The following is a 19,045-nucleotide window of genomic DNA, read 5'->3' as shown; positions in this document are numbered from 1 at the left end:
TGGTCTTTCTCCAGTTCATTTTGGAATGTAATATCTGTTGAATTCATGCCTCATGAAGCATAAGGAGTACCATTTCAGCATCATGTTTTCCATACATTGTCTCATTTAAACTCCATACAGGCCCTGTGAATTGTGCTCTTCCTTCCTAAGGGAGAGAGACCTTTCAAGCAGGTTAATCGGGTCACATATGTAATAAGCCAGACCATAGGTGCCATGAGGGAGAGGAATCTGTCTATGTTGTTCACTTTGCATCACCGAAGACAGAATGGTACCCAGCACATAGTATATGCTTAAGAATTTTTCCTGTGTGAACACGTAATATCAAGGATTCACAAATCAGTTGCTATTTACTCTACACCAGGTTACTCAATCTGGGCACTATTGATGTTTGGGGAGAGGTAATTTTTGCTGCAGTGCAGGGGGAGGGCTGTCCTGTGATCTGTGGGGTACTCAGAAGTATCTTTGACCTTATGAGATGTCAGCACCAGCCCTCCCCCTAGTTGTGACAATCAAAAAAGGCTCAGACATTGAAAGGTGTCACCTGAAGTGTAGTCATCAGGTTGAGAACTGCAACCCTACCCTAGTGTTTCCCCGTGTTTGCCCTATCCTTGCCACCATTTTGGACTTTCCTGGATTTTTCCAGTTCCTTGAGATTAGGTGTATTCTGGGACTGGTAAATGAAACTTTAGGCAGCGGTGATGGGCATTACTTCAAGGCCTCAAAAGTAGGGACTTCTGATGCATGATTCCTCATTCTCTTTTACCTACGCATTGGCTGATGAATGCTAGGGTGACTTTGGAAGTTGTAGGCCACCTATGACTTTGGAAGTTGTAGGAAGTTAAAGGCCACCGAATACAAGTTGGAACAAACTGTATCTTGAATCAAAGCATGGGAGCCAGTTGCACATGAGAGCTTCCTGGAGAGTATCTGTCTTTGGAATGTTTCATAGGAAGAAATAACATTTTATTCTAAGCCAATAAGATTTGAGGATTTGACACTTACAATAACTGGTGTCACGCTAATACACACTTCACATGGTTTTACAAAAGTAAAAATGTCAGCAGATATAAAGAAAGATATTTATTTAATTATATCTCAGATGATTCTTACAAGTGGTAAACCTCTCAAAAATAATACCAATAATGGATGAGTTAGACTCAATAGAGAAAAAGATGCGATTGAGACCATCTTAACTACCAGAGGTTCTTTTCTATTGAAAACTGTTTAGGTCGACTTTGAAAAATAAGGGAAAATATAAGAAAACTCTTTTTCCTTGACAAGACCTTACTGATAACTTTTTGTCACAAAAATAATTAAGATGTATGTTATTCAAGATAACTAGATTCCTTTTCCATTGTCACATAATGAACTACCACACATTAGCAACTTGACACAACATGTCACAATTTCTATAGGTCAGAAGGCTTGACACAATTTAACCATACCCTCTTTGCAGAGTCTCCCAAGGCTAAAATCCAGGTGTCACATGGAGGTGCAATCAGAGCAGGATCTACTTCCCAGCTCCATCAGACTGTTGGCAGCCTCATGTCCTTGGTCTATAGAATTCATGGCAGCTTGTGTCTTCAAAGCCAACAGCAGAAAGTATGATGCTTTAAGACTCTAACATCTAGACCCTCTTTCTATAATCCTTTCTATAAAGGATTTATGTGACTGGGGGCTCCCATCAGGGATAATATCCCTTCTGATTAACTTAAAATCAATTGTTTGGAAACTTTAATTACGTCTGCAAAATTTTTCCTCTTTGCCAAACAGCATAAATGATGGTCCAATGTGGGTTGCAAGTGAATGGTTTAGAGCATCTCTAAAGATAGTGGGGAACCAGACTCTTTCTGTTTTTGGCTCTGCTTCCTCAAAATTTCTACATTAAGCTAACAGATGGAAACGGACAATTGAAAATTATCTATGGCAAATTTATATTTGAATGGGTCAGACCTAAAAATAGAAGTAAATTACTTCAATTCATATTGCATTGGCTAATTGCTGGGAGGGTGGAAAATTTAGTCTAGTTACGTGCCAAAGAAGAAGAGAAAACAGGGGTGTTGTTTTCGGTCTACCCTTTTGGTTACTGTCCAAAAAAGTTGTTTCATTCTTCCGTCCCACGGAAGAGCTCTCATGCCCTCCCTAGGAGAGCCAAGCCAGGTCACTTCTGTCCACTGCATTCTGCTCAAAGGCTAGTGATGCTCAGAATTGCAATGGTTCCCCTTGGATATGTCGTCTCATGGTTCAGTAATTTACAAATAAAAAGGGAGTTGTCTGTTTCCCCATCCTCCTCCTATGCAAAGACATTCTCAGCCAGAAAGTGGAAGAATGGGAACCCACAGCAGGCACTGGTCCGTGTCAGTTCTGACGTCCCATTGGACAGGCTTTACGAAGTCTTCTAACTTGAAAATGGGGATGTTTCTTAACTAAATCCTGCTTTGCTCTTTGGGAGAATCCTCATTGTTCCTTGTTCTCCATGGATCTTTGCTCTATTCATTGGGAGTTCTTCCTTGTACATTACCCTCCCGGGTGGATACTATAGCCTTCAAAGTTTCTGTAAATCTATAAAGCCCACTTCTATCTGGTGCAAGTATTGGAGTCTCAAAGGCCATTTTAGATCTCAGAGTCAAAGGATCTTGGACAATGCAATTTACCCCCAAACTTAGGGAGTTTATGATCTATTTAAATCCAGTTACATGTACCAGTCATCACAACCTAGACAGATTCTGAAGCTTGATACATTTTGTTGCTTTCCTCTCTTATGGTTTCTTCTCCTACACTTAATGGCTAGACAGTCTGAGGCAAGTTGTGCAAAGCTTCTCAGAAGGCCTTGTGATGACTGGCCATCTGCCACCCACAGGAATGGCCAGTGTTCTTAGATTGAATTTTCCTCCCTCCCTGCATGGCTTTCCTAGTCCTTCATTCCTACTCAGATAAGACACATGAACATAAAACATGGTCTCAGACTCTGCTTCCACAACTGGCCTGAGACACTACTAGTTTTTTGCAGAAAGTCCGAATCTTTATGCATCTTGATCAGTCCTGTCTTTTCAACCACACTTCTTACTGTTGAGAGCCTAAGAAATAGTCATTTTGCCAGCTCTTCAAGGTCCCAAATTTCTGAACTGTTTTTTGTCTCTTTCTTTTTCCTCTTACAACCCAGCCAATCATTGACCAAGCTTACCACTTTAATATATTCCTGATATCAGCCAGTAGAAACCATGATACTTCTAGATACTTCCTCCAGAGCTTACAGCTCAGCCAGCCCACCATCTGCCCCGAGTCATAGCAAGCAACATTTTCCATCAAAAGTTTTATTGAGATAATTGTAGATTCACATATATGTGTAATAAATACTATGTAGATATCCCTTGACTACTTTTCCCAGTTGTTCTCAATAGCAAAATTTTTCCAAACTATATTAAATATTGTAGGATGATGACATTAATACATCCTCTGATCTCATCCCGGTTACCCCAGTTCTGCTTCCTGCATTTATGTATATGTTTAGTTTTATACAATTTTATCATCTCTTAAGGTTCCTGGATCCATCTCCACAGTGAAGATCTGGAATAGTTTATATAACCTTTTGGAATAGACCCTTTTCACTCAGCTTAATTCCCTGGAGATTCATTCAAGGTCTTTGTTCCTTTTTATTGATAAGTAATAAGCCACAATAGTAGGTACCATGCAGTGTTAACCATTCACCTGCAGAACGACAGCCAAGCTGATTCCAGTTGTTTGCTATTGAAAGTAACGCTACTATGAATATTCACGTACAGGTTTTTGTGTGAAGATAAATCTTTCTCACTTTGGGATAAATGTCCAAGCGTGCAATTGTTTAGTCAAATGGTAATTTTTATGTTTTATAAGAAATTGCTAATTGTTTTAAGGAGTGGCTATACTGTTTTACATTTCCAGCAGTGATGTGGAGCAGTGACTCATTTTCTCTGCATCATCACCAGCGTTTGGTGTGATTGATATTTTTTTGTTGTTGTTTTTAATGTCATCCATTCTGGTAGATGTGTAGTGATGTCTCATTGTGGTTTTCATTTGCACTTTTCTGATGATTAATGATATTAGCGTGTTTTTCATGGGCTATATATGCTATCTGTATATTTTCAGTGAAATGTCTATTTCTCTGTCTTATTTTTTACTGCTGAGCTTAGACAGTTCACTCTATGTTTTAAATACCAATTCTTGACCAGATATGAGGTTTGAAAATATTTCCTCCTAGTTTGTAAGTTGCCTTTTCTTCCTATTTACATGGACTCTTCAAAGAACAAACTTTTTAGCATTTTGATAAGGTCTAATTTGCCCATTTTTTGGAACATGTTTTTGGTGGTACTAAGAACTCTCTGATTACCCAAGAGCCTAAGATTTTCTCTTTTGTCATCTTGTTTGTTAGTTTGTTCTTGCTCAAAGGTTTATATTTTTATATTCTATATTCAAGTCTATGATCAACTTTGAGTTAATTTTTATATACTGCGTTGCAAGTAGGTTAAGATTTTTTTTGCCTAAGAATGCCAAAATGACCCAGAACCACATGTTTAAAAGGCTGTCTTTTCTCCAGTAAATTACCTTTCCACACTTGTCACAATTCACTGAGCACATTTGTGTGGGGCTCTTTCTAGGATCTCGGGGTTCCGCTGACCCACGTGTCGATCCATTCACTGAGACGACACAGTCTTGATTAACAAGCCATTTCTACTTTACCATTTGAGCCCGTCCAGTGAGGTTTTTTTTTATTTCTCTCATTGTATTTTTAGTTTCTTAATTTCCATTTGGTTCTTTTGTTCTAATAGTAGTAGGAATAAAACTACTATTCTTTTACTGGTTTTGTTTCTTCATTTGTTTCAAGAGAAATTGTCACTTAATTTTTTTTTTTTCTTTCTTTTGCTTTTTAGGGCTGTACCCATGGCATATGGAGGCTCCCAGGCTCGGGGCAGAATTGAAGCTGCAACTGCCAGCCTACACCACAGCCACAGCAATGCGGAATCCGAGCCATGTCTGTGACCTACACCACTGCTCATGGCAATGCCAGTTCCTTAACCCACTGATCGAGGCCAGGGATCAAACCCACATCTTCATGGATACTAGTCGGGTTTGTAACCTGCTGAGCCACAATGGGAACTCCCTGTCATTGAATTTTGAAGCATTGTTTATAAGTACTGCTTTAAAATCCTTCTCATACAATTGTGCAATTCCCATGTCTGACTCATTCTGGAAGGGCATCGGTTGATGGTCTTCTCTTGCTGAAGTTGTGATTTCTTGGGTTTTGGTGTTAGAGGTGATTTTCTGTATATTAGAATACTTTGGGTCCTAGCACAATCTTTTATCTTAGCAAGAGTCCATGAGTTGAGGTGTAGCTGCAGGCCTCAGCTTACTTTGTGGAGCATGATTCCCATGGCAATTTGATTCTTCAGAATGTCCACAATGCTCCTTTCATCTGCCTGGTTTGGTGCTTCTGGGGCTTCTCTGTCCCGGCCAGGAGTGTGAGGAGGGCTTTCCCCAAGTCCAGCTGTCAGGTGTCTCCTGCTGGTGTCTCCACCTACTGGAGCCCCCACTCCCATCCCACTTGTTCCCCTGGTGTCTTTGAGTGGGAAAGGTGGGTGTGGGGCCCGTGGGGACAAAGAGGCTTTCTGGATATAACCATTGGTTTTGCTGTATTTTTACTGCTTTCTGCCTGACTCCTCAGAACCTGTCAGCGGAAAGAAGGAGTCTCAGGTCCAACGGGGAAAGAAGCCTTTGCTTGTCCTCTGGTTATCTGCGGGATCCCAGCCAGCCCCTCTTGCTGGTGGTATCTGAGTCATCTGATGTATTCAGGAGACTCCAGCTTAATGTGGGGATAGAACGTATCTGGTTGCACATCCTCTGTTGGTGGGTCAGGGATTAGTGAACACCAGACCTCGGGGACGTTATTCAGTTTGGTGAGAGAAGACAGGCCAGCCGTCCCCAAGCTGTTCTTCCAGGCCGGGACCCCGAGCTTGCCGACCTTCCTCTTACACCTCTCGAGGTCTCCTTCGTTGTCTCCTGCTCCGGCTCCAGGGTTTACTCAGTGGGGAGGGACCAGGAAAAACGCATCTGTGCCATCCTGTTCAGACCAGAAGACGGAGCACCACTTGCACCAAGACATCTCACAACCAGACCTCGCTTTTCCCCATTTTATCATTAATTCCTCCCATAGATACAGCGGATGGAATTGCGGAGTTGCCGGACTCCACTGGCTTCCTTGTCTTTCTTTAAATTGTTCCCTCACCCTGGAGGCTCCATGCCCTCCTCTTCGTTAGGACTGCTTCTGGGGTTTCACTGCGTCTTTTCAGTGACTGGGGAAGTCGGGGCTGACTTATTCGGGGGTGGGGGATGCTAAGGACCTTCGCCTGTAGGCAATAACACTTTCTTGCTGGCCTCAGTCCTCCGAGAGGGAATCCTTATTAGTGGTGCCCAAGGCTGCGCTCCTCTAGGTTACTGGATTTGTACAGAGGGGCGCACGCCTCTGCTTTGTTGTGGAAGTCGGTTGACATTCCATTATTAGGCTGATCCAAACTGTGCTTTCCCGTGAATGTCTCAAGGGAAGGTTTCCAGCCCACTTTAGCTACTTAAAAGTAGTTGTCAGGGTGAATTAAGGGCTCAGCTCCTGCTCTGGCAGCAAATGGCTGTAGAATAATACCTGTTGTCCTCTCTTGATCAGCAAAATACTCTTGTTTGCTGTCTGACGTGGCTACATAATCACAGAGACAATGGTTCTTTTGTAAAGAAATAACCAGCCATCCAAAAAAAAAAAAAAAAAGAAAACCTGCCATGCATTTAGGTACCTATTATACTGGAGACACGAAATGCTGGCAAGTGTAGGAGAACGCTCACAGAAGGAGCTCCTGTGTGCAGCAAAGTGTAAAATGTTTATGTATTCACTCGTGTGCTCACTTGTTCCATCACCTCTGCACTTATGTATTTATTTATTGAAAGGTCACTTCTACTTCCCCACAAATTTTTTTTCTTTCTCTCCCAGGTCAATATTTTGGACTTCAGCTGTTATATAATTTTCTAAGACCTGTAGATTTTATCCAAGGTCTGTCCTTAGAATTCTCTTTCCTCTTCATGTTTTCTGCCCTCCCCTCGTATATCACCTCATTATGTATTTTTGTGAATTGCTGAAATAAGAGTAGCCCAGATTCCGTCTTTCCATCACAGGTTTTGCCACCTGAGAAACCAGATGATAAGTCTGGGGATGATTAGTCCCCAGTGCCCTCTGGCTAAACACCTACTGCAGCTTTGGTGGGGTCTGAGGGTGAGTCTGGGTAGGGTTAACCACAGTGAGATATCACGACACACCAATTAGAATGGATGAAATTAAAAACCAAAAAAATATCAACACCACCAAGTGCTGGTGATGATGCAGAGAAAATGAATCATGCACATATTACTGCTGGAAACGTAAAATAGTATAGCCACTCATTAAAATAGCAGTTTTTAATAAAACTGAACATAAAATTACCATATGACCAGGCAGTTGCTTGCCTGGGCATTTATCCCAGAATAAGGAAAAGTTATGTTCACACAAAAACCTGTGTATGGCTATTCATAGTTGATGCACATATTAGCACTTCGGTGAACAGGGCGGGGGAGGGGTGTTGCCTGCTGTAGCCTCTGTGTGCGGGTTTTGAGGAAAAACAATGCTTGCTGAAAAAAAGACACACACTGAACCTGGTCTAGACAGAAGGCCTTAGACATCAGAAGGAGGGCGGATTCTGAGGCCAGCATGGTGCCTGTCTGTAAATAGACCAGACCTATACCTCCTCTGCCTTCATCTCCCACCTCACCTCCTGTACACTCGGAGTCTCTCTCTCACACACACACACACACACACACACACACACACACTCTCTCTCTCTCTCTCTCTCTCTCTCTCTCTCTCTCTCTCTCTCTCTCTCTCCATCCATGCTCTGGCGTCTTTCTGTTCTTCAAGGTTAAGGTATGTCGCTCTGTCTCCAGTGCTGTATTGTATGCAAGATGTGCTCTCTGCATGCCTTTCTGGCGCCAACTGTCAAACCCCACTTTGCAGCTGCGGCTCCAGAGATTCTGCTTAGCAGTGAGAGTTGAAGTGTCCCCCGTTCTCTGGGGCCAGAGAGATGGAGGGCAGCGAAGGAAGAAGGAACATACATTGATTATCTGCCGTATGTCAAATTCACTGTCTCCACTCTTGTCTTCAGTGCTCCAAAGCAGACGCCGTGCAGCTGTAATCCCTCCCCCCATCTTCAAGGGGATCCAGCCGAAAGTGAGATGTCACATTGTTAATCCAGCTGCTCCCGCCTGCAGCTGGAGGAACCGGGGTAAAATCCAGTCTCTCACAGCCAAACCTGAGGACCCGCTCTTCACGTCTTACATCCAGCTGTCAGCTGGACCCGAGTTTTCTCCGAGTTCATGGAAAACAGTGGAGCGGACACTGATGACAGGTGATGCACCATCTGCTCCACACGCCTGCTTCTCCTTTCTTCCCAGGGCTCTGACTTTGCTCCAGCACCATCCCCTCCCCCTTCTAGTGGGTGGTGACTCCATGACCTGCTCCAGAGTCTGGCTTCTGACTGCTCTAAACCAATCTGCATGTGATGTTCCCCTGTGACTGCCAGAACTCGTGGGATGGGGGCATGACTTAATTAGCCCAAGAAAACTGAAGAATAGGTCCAACGGCTCGTGACTAAGAGAGGAGTTTCTGTGCTGTCCCCGAACATGAACAAGAAAGCATGCATAGACGTCGTGGTACCCCGGAAGCCCTCCTGCTATTCAGGAAGAATCTGGAGCTGAGGACAGGAGAGAGGGAGCGAGAAGGCGAGAGAGGGAGAGAGAAGGGGAGAGAGACTGATGGAAAGAATCCGAGTACAGTATCAGGGATTGGCTACTTCTACAGGCTGCCTGGAATCTGGATCTCCAGTTATATCAGATAGTAAATTTCTTTACTGCTCATATAGTCACTTGAGTTTGTCCAAGATTTTTGTCATTTGCCTCTGAAGCGTTATGACTGATGTGGGTCATCCTGGGTCTTGCTCGTCTCTGTCCCTCTCCACACACAGCCACCAGCCCTGCGACAGAGGACGTGGGTGATTCTCCTAACTCAGGGTCTCACCTCGCTGGTTCCCGCCAAGGCATCCTCACTCATGTCCTTTTCCTAATTATCACGCCCTCGGGGGACCCAGGACGGTCCCTGATTACACGGTCTCTGCATACCCAGTACTCTCCCTCCTTGTGTTGATCAAACCTTGCTGATTTTTGGAGTGATCATTTACTGTGTGGACCACTCACTAGAGTATGAGTTTCCTCCTGTTTCTATAGCACCCAGCACAGTTCTGGACACACAAAACATGTGTACGATGAGTGATGAATGAATACACGGAGAACCAGCCTTTAATAAATGTGCGTTGAGTTGGAATTGAGATTCAATATCCCTGTATGTAATGTGGACTCAGGAGTGACACTGCCAATTAATATACACTGAGCACCTCGGATGTCTCCTCTGAGCCTGATATATTGGTTTGACTCTGGGTGTCTTGGAAAGTGGTAGCTGGAGTTCATTTTAAATGTTGTATTTGCCAATTTCACTTGATTTCCTCGGCCTCGATCTCAGAGGCAAGCAGCATGCCTTTCATTTATCCAACTTACCCAGAGCCTCTTCAATAGAATAATCAACTCTCAGCATGTTCCACACTTGTTGCTTGTCAAAGCCTCTTATAGTCAAGGAATGTGTGTAATCGGTGCCGTGTACTTGGCAGCAGATGGACTGAGAGCTTCAGAATTTTAATTTTGTGTCTTCCTTTAAGAATGAGTCTGTCTGGGCCAGCTGGGGGGTGGCCTTTCTGCTTTCCTCCGAACAGCAGTGAGAGCAAGGGGTCAGACGCTCGGTGGTACCTCCCTCTGTACCTCCCTCACACCTGCCGCTTCTCACTACGAGATGTCACGAGGCTCAAGGAGGAAATCTTTGACTTAGTCACCTGGAGCCCCAGCATCCCAGATGGGGTTACAGCTCAGCTCGGTTGCACATGGCAGTATTTCCTGGAATCTTAGTATGGACCAGCCACGAGTGGGCCTGCTAAAAACACAACCAAGATGTGTCTCCTGCAGCCACGGTGGTCAAAGAGGCTTCTTGAAGAAAACACCCAAGAGACGACAAAGAGTTCGGCCGAAGACCCTGGAGAATTCAAGCAACAGTGATGGTGTGAATTGGCGCGTGAACGAGACGGATGGGATGTCGGGGGACTGGTGGGCAGGAAAGTGGTTTGAACAAAAAAGCGTTGTCTGTTAAGGCTTAGCATGTGTCACATTGGAAAGAAACACCAGTCTTGATATAAAAAAAGCGAGATGGAAGTAGTTAAAAATGTACGAGTTCTCCTCATAAAATGGGAAGGGAAGCTCTGGCTCACTCTTCAATGGAGTCTGTATCTCATCAAAACCTACATGCGGGATGGTTATCACCCCAAGCGAAGCCTCCACTCCTAACGGAACCAAAGTTCTTTCGTCTTTTCTCTGTTGCTGCCAACCCTCCTTGGACTCCGTGTGCTGGGGCTCTCAGGCATATCCTTCCCCCCCTCATAGGTCCTGGATTAACTCATTTCTTCCAGAGATGCCTCAATGGCCTTTCTCAATTGAACAAATGTAACCCTTTCTATTAGCTTTTGAAATACTGATGAACAGCACAATACAAGACCTCCCTGTCTCACCAGAAAACACAGAGTATTCTTTAGAAGATGGAGGAGAGCAGGAGTTCCCATTGGGGCTCAGTGGTTAACGAATCCGACTAGGAACCATGACGTTGAGGGTTCGATCCCTGGCCTCGCTCAGTGGGTTAAGGATCTGGCATTGCCGTGAGCTGTGGCTTGGATCCCGTGTTGCTGTGGCTCTGATGCAGGCTGGTGGCTACAGCTGCGATTAGACCCCTAGCTTGGGAACCTCCATATGCCGCAGGTGTGACCCTAGAAAAGACAAAAAAAGAAAAAAGAAAAAAAAGAAGATGGAGAAGAGCAAAAGATTCAGTTACCTTTGCTCCCATCATGCTAGAGAGAAAATGAAGTGTGGAGTCTGAACTTTAGCTTCTCTTCATTCAGCAGACAGTGGCTCTGTCTCTTGGTACCGGTAACTGCCAGTTTCCTTTGTATCTTACGTTTCTCATCGGAAAAATGGGGCAGCGGGAAACGGGGTTGGGAGTAGTTCAGATTATGTCAAAGGTCCCTTCCCTAGTTCTTCCGCTCTTTCTTGCGAAGGGTAAGAGGCAGTTCCTTGGGACCTTCTTCTTCTTTCGATGGCCGTGTTCACAACCTGGATCCCCTACAGATGATGACTTGGACGGCATCCAGTTTAACCCTACTCTGAAAGGGAGATACTGGATAAACACTTCTCACGTTATTCAGCAAAGGAAGGGGCGTCCTCCCTTGAGAGGGGCTGGCAAGGAGTTTTAAAGGCTTAGCTCGAAAAACCAGGGCTGTTGATAAGGATGAGGGCGCCTGCATTCCTCTCCCTCCAGAGGTCACCTCAGAGTCATCAAGGCCGGAGTCAGGGGGTCCGGTGACGGTTTCTGGTGGTCCTTGGGGCTGTCGCATCTCGACCTTCTCTCCGCAGTGACGATGGCTCACGAAAGGAGGGGGGTGTTGGGGTGCGTTTCAAAGGAGAAGAAGACCCCAGGTGCAGATACAACTCTCCCTGGAAAGTAACCACCGCTAGTGAGGCCGTGGGCCCAGGCAGGACACAGCGTCACGGAGACTGAACCAGTTTTGAGCTGGAACAGTAGTTCCGGACCGTGAACTCTTGAGTCGGCCTTTTGAGACTGAGGGGAGGCCTGCGAGGCTAAAGGAAAAAAAGCTTTTACTTCAAAACACAAGGACACAGAGGCTTGTCCAGGGCTTGAACCTCCATGGAGGGGTCGCCCTGAGCCCTCCCTCCACAGTTCAGTTGAGAGCGAGACATTTCCTACCTCTTTCCTCTCCTTCTCCCCCATCCCTATTCCTGAGCCCTGGAAGGGTCTGGAATCAGGACTAGGAAGGTGGGATAATAGAGCAACATGGAGAAAGAAAAAAGGAGGCAACCAGGAATCTCTCCCCAGGTACAGGGGGCAGTGGGCAGTGAGCCAGTCCCAGGAAAGAAAAGTAGCTGCAACTCGAATAAAGTTTACAGTCTTGATTATTTCACTGGAAGGGATAAGTTGCTCCATGATGACCCGTGTGTTAATTACTCATACATGCCCAGAAGGCGTATGAGACTGACCTTAAATATAATCCAGGAGCGGAGCGTAAATGCCCTCACAGCATATGAAGAGATGCAATAGGAGACAAAAAATAAAGTTCCCTTATGATGGTATCCCCCAAGTACGTTTTTTCAGGGCCATGCATACAAATTTTAGTGTCCTCTTTATAGCCAAGAATGTGCAACTTAGTAAAAACTGAGCCAGTTAACTCTATATTGCAACAGAGGCTTTGAACTTTCATTTACTGAAAGAAGAATTTCAATGGACATCTCCATTCCTCAAGCATCATTATTAGATTATAAAAGCAGATTGTCAAAGAGCTTGGGTATCTAAGCTTAAGAATATAGCCTCAGGAGCTCTCCTTATTGCTCAGCAGAAACGAATCTTACTAGTATCCATGAGAATGTGGGTTCGATCCCTGACCTCGCTCAGTGGATTAAGGATCCAGCATTGCCATGAGCTGTGGTGTAGGTCACAGACATAGCTAGGATCTGGCATTGCTGTGGCTGTGGTATAGCCTGGCAGGTGTAGCTCCGATTCATTCGACCCCTAGCCCGGGAACTTCCATATGCCGCGACTGCGGCCCTAAAAAGCAAAAGAAACAAACAAAAAAAGAAATACAGCCTCATTGCTCACCTTCAACATGATAAATGCCTTGCTTTGGACACACTGAATCATAAATGCACATTATGGCACATTAACGTCTTAGAATGGCAGCATCATGACACTGTAAAGTCATAGAAGCCTTATTTCTTAGAATAGAGTTTATTAGAAAACTAACCTCAAGAAGCCTTAGAATCTCAGATTAGAGCCTGCTAAGATTTCCGCATCATAGAAGCTTAGAAAAGTAATCTTAGATTTAAAGTACCTTAGAGTAATAAATAGAGTCCCAAGGATTTAGAATTGTAGCTTCTTAGAATCATAACACATAAAGTCTTAGATCTTATAATCTAGGGATCACAGAATTGCTAAAGGTCAGAATCCTATCCTGTTAAAACCTGAATAATAGAATATTTGAGGGATGCACTTCAATCTTGGTGGAATCTTAGGTGTTAACCTATTTTAACTTGTAACATTACATAGATTCTTTTATGACGCTGTTTCTCAACAGCATCACAACGGATATTTTGGGCTAGATAATTCTTTGTTAAGGTGGGAGGAAGCGTTACCCTCCTGTGCATGATAGCATGTTTAGCAGAATTTCTGGCCTTTACCCAGCAGTGCATGGTACGCTGCCTCCATCATGACAATGGAAACTGTATCCATTGCCAAGTGTCCCAAGCACTGCGTTAACAACATCTGCTAGCTGACCATCCCTGAGGAAAGAAATTACCTTCTGAGCACTTCCCCAGCACTTAAAATTTAGTGTGTACCCTCTGCGGGGTTTGATCTCATTTGAACCTCACAGTTATTATCTTTCCACTTTACAAACGAGAAGGCAAAGGTTTCAAGAAGTTGAGGTCCTGGGGGTCACGCAGCTGATAAGGCCTTGGGCAAGGATTTGCAGTCACATAGTTGACTACAGATAACTAAGCTATTTCTCTGAAGGCTGAAACATCCCTGCCTTTAGTGTTGCCGTCCCTAACTGTTAGAAAGCACTTCTTTGGCTGACCCAATTCCTACTTCTTCTTTGGGTATTATTAATAATATAATTATCATATGGTTGTGGGTTTTCTACTAAAAGGCAATATTGCTAAAAAGTCAGACTAGAGAGGTGGATTCTCTGGAGTACAACCTGGGATCCATGACAAGTCAACACTGAGGTCTCGGAAAGTTCTTCACATTGTCTGCCTCTTTGTTTCAGCTGGCATTTGGGTTCTTTATTGCTGTGTGCAAACTGGCCCCAAATTGTTGTCTTAAATCAACATATATTTTAATATTCTGCATAATTTTGTGGGCTAGAAATAGGGGTGGGGCTTGGCTGATTTTACTTCTCTTCTACACAGTGTCAGAGGAGGTGCCTTGATGGTCTCCAGCTGGCAGATCGCTGGCCCTGAGGTTCCAGACAAGTGTGTTCTCATGCACTTTGGTGCGGATGGTGGGAGGTTGGGTGCCCATGGAGCTGCTGACCAAAGGCATGCATGGATTTTCTGGCGTGGTGGTTTTGGGGCAGTCAGGCATTTAAATGGTGCTTCTGGGCTCCAAGAGTGAGACTTCCAATAAAGATCAACACTAAGTGGGCTTTTTAGGACATGTTTCTGGAGCCACTGAGAGCCTGGTATGTCATTTCTCTACCAGCCGACAAAGTCATAACCCACCCAGATAGGAGGGAAAGAGAGCCCCCTCACCATAGAAGGGGTGTCTAAGAATTCACAGTTATGTTTTAAGACCACTGACCCTGTGAAGAGAGATAAGAACAACTCTGGCCTCATGGGGTTGTGTGAGTCTTAAAAACATGACGTGTAAAAACTTAGCGTGTAATGAGCAATCTAAAATGTGAGCTTTTTTTATTTACACGTGGACTGTAGTTTCCAGGAATATCTCTGTGTTTGCAACATCACCGAGTCCTTCTCCCCTTCCCAGAGCAGTGGAAAGCTAGAGGGCTGGGGGGGAACGGGGGCGCCTCAGGACACTGAGTTAATTGAGACACAGCTCCCATGAGAAGGCTGTGAGATAAAAACGTTTCCATTTTAGAGGGTGAAAGAGATGCTTCCATAAGTGATCAAGGCAGAAGGGCTGGCCCGGATTTATTTGTGTCGGTATTGGAAGTGACGGCACAGGTGGGCTTCCCTTATGCAGTCACTGTGCTGGACACAAGCCCCAGGATACACCTAGGAGGCGAAATAATAAATCTTTAGCAACTGTGAGCGTCTCCTTGTGTGGATCCATGAAGGAGGGGCATTCCCCCAAGCAATTCAAACTCAATTACTTTGCTCATGGGGTGTTTGAAACGGAAACAGATGAAGAAGGCCACCGCAGAGGCGGAAGGGGGCATTCATCAGTGCGGCTGAATGCGCTGTGTCCTGGGCCGCTGGTTAGATTTTGTTAAATGAGAACAGCAGTGAAAATAATCAGAGGAAGCCCTCCCATCCATGGAGCACGTCTGAGTCAGCAAAGTGATTTGCTGTCCGTCATCCCCTGGAGTTGTTTGTCCTAGAAGCTCGAATGGTTCACTCTCTTCTACCAAGGACCTGCCTGAGCTCACAGCATCCTTGCTGAGCATTGCAAGTCACCCACTGTCAGGCCTAGAACCTGGTCCCTGCAGTCCTCGCCTGGCCTTACTTGCAGGGTTCCTTCGTGTGGGTATAAGAGAGTTGTAGAGTAGGTGGGGCATCTCCTCTGCTGGAGACTCTGCCATCTCGTGCCCTCTACTCTGCTGGGTCCCTAAAGGCCTGGATCTCCCTGAGGGCTAGTCCCCTACAGTACGGTGGCTCACGGAGCTCTGGAGTTTATGCCGTCTACCACTGCCTTTGTTAGGGCTGCATAACAAAGTGCCAAAGACTGCATGGCTCAAACAATGGGGATTTATTTTCTCCTAATTCTGGAGGCTGGCTGTCCAAGATCAAGGTGTCAGCAGGGTTGGCTCTGCAGCCTCTCTCCTTGGCTTGTTGACATCAGTCCTCTGTCTTCAGATGGTCCTCGCCCACTGTATGTCTGCGTCCTCATCACCTCTTCTAAGGACACTGGTCATGTTCGATTAGGGCCTGACCTAATGACCTCGTGTTGACTTAATCACGTCTTTAAAGACCCATCTCCAAATACAGTCACATTATGCGGTACTGGCGGTTAGAACGTCAGTATGTGAATTTTGCAGGACACAATTCAGCCTGTAACAGTGACCTCCAGAGTGAACTTGCCCACCTGTCTCCATGCCCATCTGAGCACATTCACTCTTGCCTTGGGTACTGGTACCAAAGTGGATCGGTCACTGTGTTAGGGCCTCAGGAGACAGACAGCAGGGCACAAAGAAACCACTAGCCCCATCTCTCAGACTCACTGAGTAAAAGATAGGCACCTCTCTTTTTTTTTCCAGTTTGCAACCCAGCCATTAGAATTTGCACCTCTCAAAGGAGATACTAGGAAAAGTCTATTCGATGTATAATGAGAGAACGGCCAGGTTCTGCTCTTCTCTTCACAAAGGAGAACCATGCAGTTATGAGGACAGGCTCAGAGAGCACAGAGCCCAGGGGCCCAGGGAGAGCAGTCACGCCTTCTGGAAGGCTAGCTCAGAGCTGTCAGTACTTCAGACCTACCTGCGACCAGAGCCACCTGAAGAGACACCATGTCCACACACAGTCCACTGTGACCGTGATTGCATCCTTAGGATCAGGTGGTAGAAAAATCCTTGGTCAGTATCTGCGTTAAGCTCAAGTCTGCAGGAGGGCTGGGGTTGAGTTCAGTCCTCAGGGATAAATGGAAGTTGTGGACCACCAGCTTTATTTGGAACCATATCTAGAAGGGAATCAAGAAATACTCATTGAAGGCAGAAGCCAAAACCAAATTAGAGATAATGACTCCATTGCTTGGCTTCAACAGCTGACTATTACTTACTGAAATGAGATTAGGGGAAAGCAGATTTTAGCAAGAGGAAGATTAAGAATGGTATTCACAATCCAATCACACAATGGGCAGGCAGAAGATCTAAACCGTCATTTCTCCAAAGAAGAAGAAGAAATGTAAAACATTTCATCATGCAGGTGGCCAGGAGGCACATGGAAAAATGCTTGACATCACTAATTATTAGAGAAGTGCAAATCAAAACTATACCAGTCAGAATGGCTATCATTAATAAGTCTACAAATAACCAATGCTAAAGAGGGTGTGTAGAAAAGGGAACACTCATGCACTGTTGGTGGGAATGTAAATTGGTACAACCACTGTGGAAAACAGTATGGAGGTTCCTCATAAAATTAAATATAGAACAACTATATGCTCTAGCAGTCCCCGTCTTGGGCATATATCCAGACAAAACTTTCATTCAAAAAGATACTTGTGCCCATATGTTCACTGCAGCCCTAGTCACAATAGCCAAGACATGGAAACAACCTAAGTGTCCATCAAAGGATGCATGGATTAAGAAGATGTGGTACATATACATATACAATGGAATACTACTCAGCCATAAAAAAGAACAAAATAATGCTTTTTCAGCCAACATGGTTGCAACTAGAGATTCTCATACTAAGTGAAATAACTCAGAAAGAGAAAGACAAATACCATATAATATCACTTATATTTGGAAGCTAAAATATGGCACAAATGAACCTACCTTCAAAACAGAAACACACTGACAGACATAGAGAACAGACTTATAGTTGCCAAGGGGAAGGGTGGAGGGGGTGGGATGGACTGGGAGTTTGGGGTTAGTAGATGCAAACTATTACATTTAGAACGGATAATCAGTGAGGTCTTATCTGTAGCACCAGGAACTATATCCAGTCTCTGGATAGATCATGATGTAAAATAATATAAGAAAGGGAATGACTGGGTCTCTTTGCTGTACAGCAGAAATTGGCACACTGTAAATCAATCACACTTGGACAAAAAGACGCAAATGTAAGTTTTAGATGCATTTGGCGTGTGCACTCTTCTCCCTTCCAAATGTCTATTTTATACATTGTTTTATGTAAGAATGATGGAATTTCCTTGCAAAGTTGTTCAGATGGTGGCAGAAAACTTGGCCCATTTCCACTATTGGGGTTCAGACAAACAGATCTGTCTGGAAGACATGAAGAGGACGAGAACCCCAAGAAGTAATCTACCCTAAGGAGCCCTGAAGCAGGCAGGTTCTAGTTGGGCCCAGAGCTGGGTTGATGCAGGTATTGATGTCTCGAGGCTATAGTCACAGGACCAGATGATTGTCCCTGAGGAGAAATAAAGAGTAATACGCAACTCAAAGTCCTTTACTTATTCACTCAACAAATGTATGCAGAAATTGCAAGGTACACTTGGATTATGTCTAGGAATAAAACAAAATTCTTATCTTCATGAAACTTATAATGTAGCAAAAGAAGATAGAAATATCATACATAATAATTAGATACATCAAAAGTTCCCATCGTGGTACAGCAGAAATGAATCTGAATGGGAACCATGAGGTTGTGGGTTCGAACCCTGGCCTTGCTCAGTGGATTAGGATCCGGCGTTGCGGCGAGCTGTGATGTAGGTTGAAGACATGGCTCGGATCTGTGTTGCTGCAGCTGTGGTGTAGGCCAGCAGCTGTAGCTCCGAATGGACTCCTAGCCTGGGAACCTCCATATGCCGTGGATACGGCCCTAAAAAGCAAAAAAAAAAAAATATACATATATATCCATCATTTCCTATACAGTGATCAATGGTACAGAATTTTTTTTTTTTTTCTTTCAAATAGGACAGGCTTAGGAGAATGAAGGCAGGCCGTTTTGTTTTGGTGCACCTGTGGCATGTGGAAATTCCCAGGCCAGAGACTGAACCTGCACCACAGCAGTGACCACACGGGATCCTTGACCTACTGAGCCATAGCCGCGACAATGCTGCATTCTTAACCAGCTCGGCCACCAGGGAACTCCAGAATGCAATTTTAAATAAGATAATCAGACAGGCCTTTGTGATGGTAACTTTGAGATGCCACTCCCTCATTCGGGCCCATGGAGTGTTACTGTGAGAGGCGCCCTTCTGCTACAAGCACTTACCCTTGCGTAGTCTATAAGGGAGGATCAAGTCTCTCTCCACAATCTTCCAAGATGAAGAGGGTTAATTAAAGACACACACCTGGAGTTCCCGTCGTGGCGCAGTGGTTAACGAATCCGAATCCGACTAGGAACCATGAGGTTGCGCTTGGATTCCTGGCCTTGCTCAGTGGGTTAAGGATCCGGTGTTGCCATGAGCTGTGGTGTAGGT

General features: G+C 44.7%; 1 long non-coding RNA gene across 7 annotated transcripts in view; it reads right to left on the bottom strand.

Moving 5' to 3' along the window:
• Window positions 1-4,783: 4,783 nt before the first annotated feature.
• The window catches only part of LOC110260213 (uncharacterized), a 282,336-nt gene continuing 268,074 nt past the window's right edge, over window positions 4,784-19,045 (bottom strand). For 4 of the 7 annotated variants that reach the window (XR_014842915.1, XR_014842921.1, XR_014842917.1 and 1 more), the window contains 3 exons: window positions 16,420-16,618; window positions 11,027-11,829; window positions 4,784-10,180 (listed from right to left, as the gene is read on the bottom strand). This is a non-coding gene — a long non-coding RNA (uncharacterized LOC110260213). The remainder of the gene's footprint in view (window positions 10,181-11,026; window positions 11,830-16,419; window positions 16,619-19,045) is intronic. The other 3 variants (XR_014842916.1, XR_014842918.1, XR_014842919.1) reach the window with 1 other exon arrangement.

The sequence above is a fragment of the Sus scrofa genome, chromosome 4 (genome assembly GCF_054392235.1).
Source record: "Sus scrofa isolate SSC_HxYL_T2T_F1_AM1 chromosome 4, Sscrofa_HxYL_maternal_Yorkshire_Landrace_v2.0, whole genome shotgun sequence".
In the NCBI taxonomy this organism is placed as follows: Eukaryota; Metazoa; Chordata; class Mammalia; order Artiodactyla; family Suidae; genus Sus; species Sus scrofa.
The sequence above is the reverse complement of the archived record's forward strand: the minus strand, read 5'-3'. Positions and strand labels throughout refer to the sequence as shown.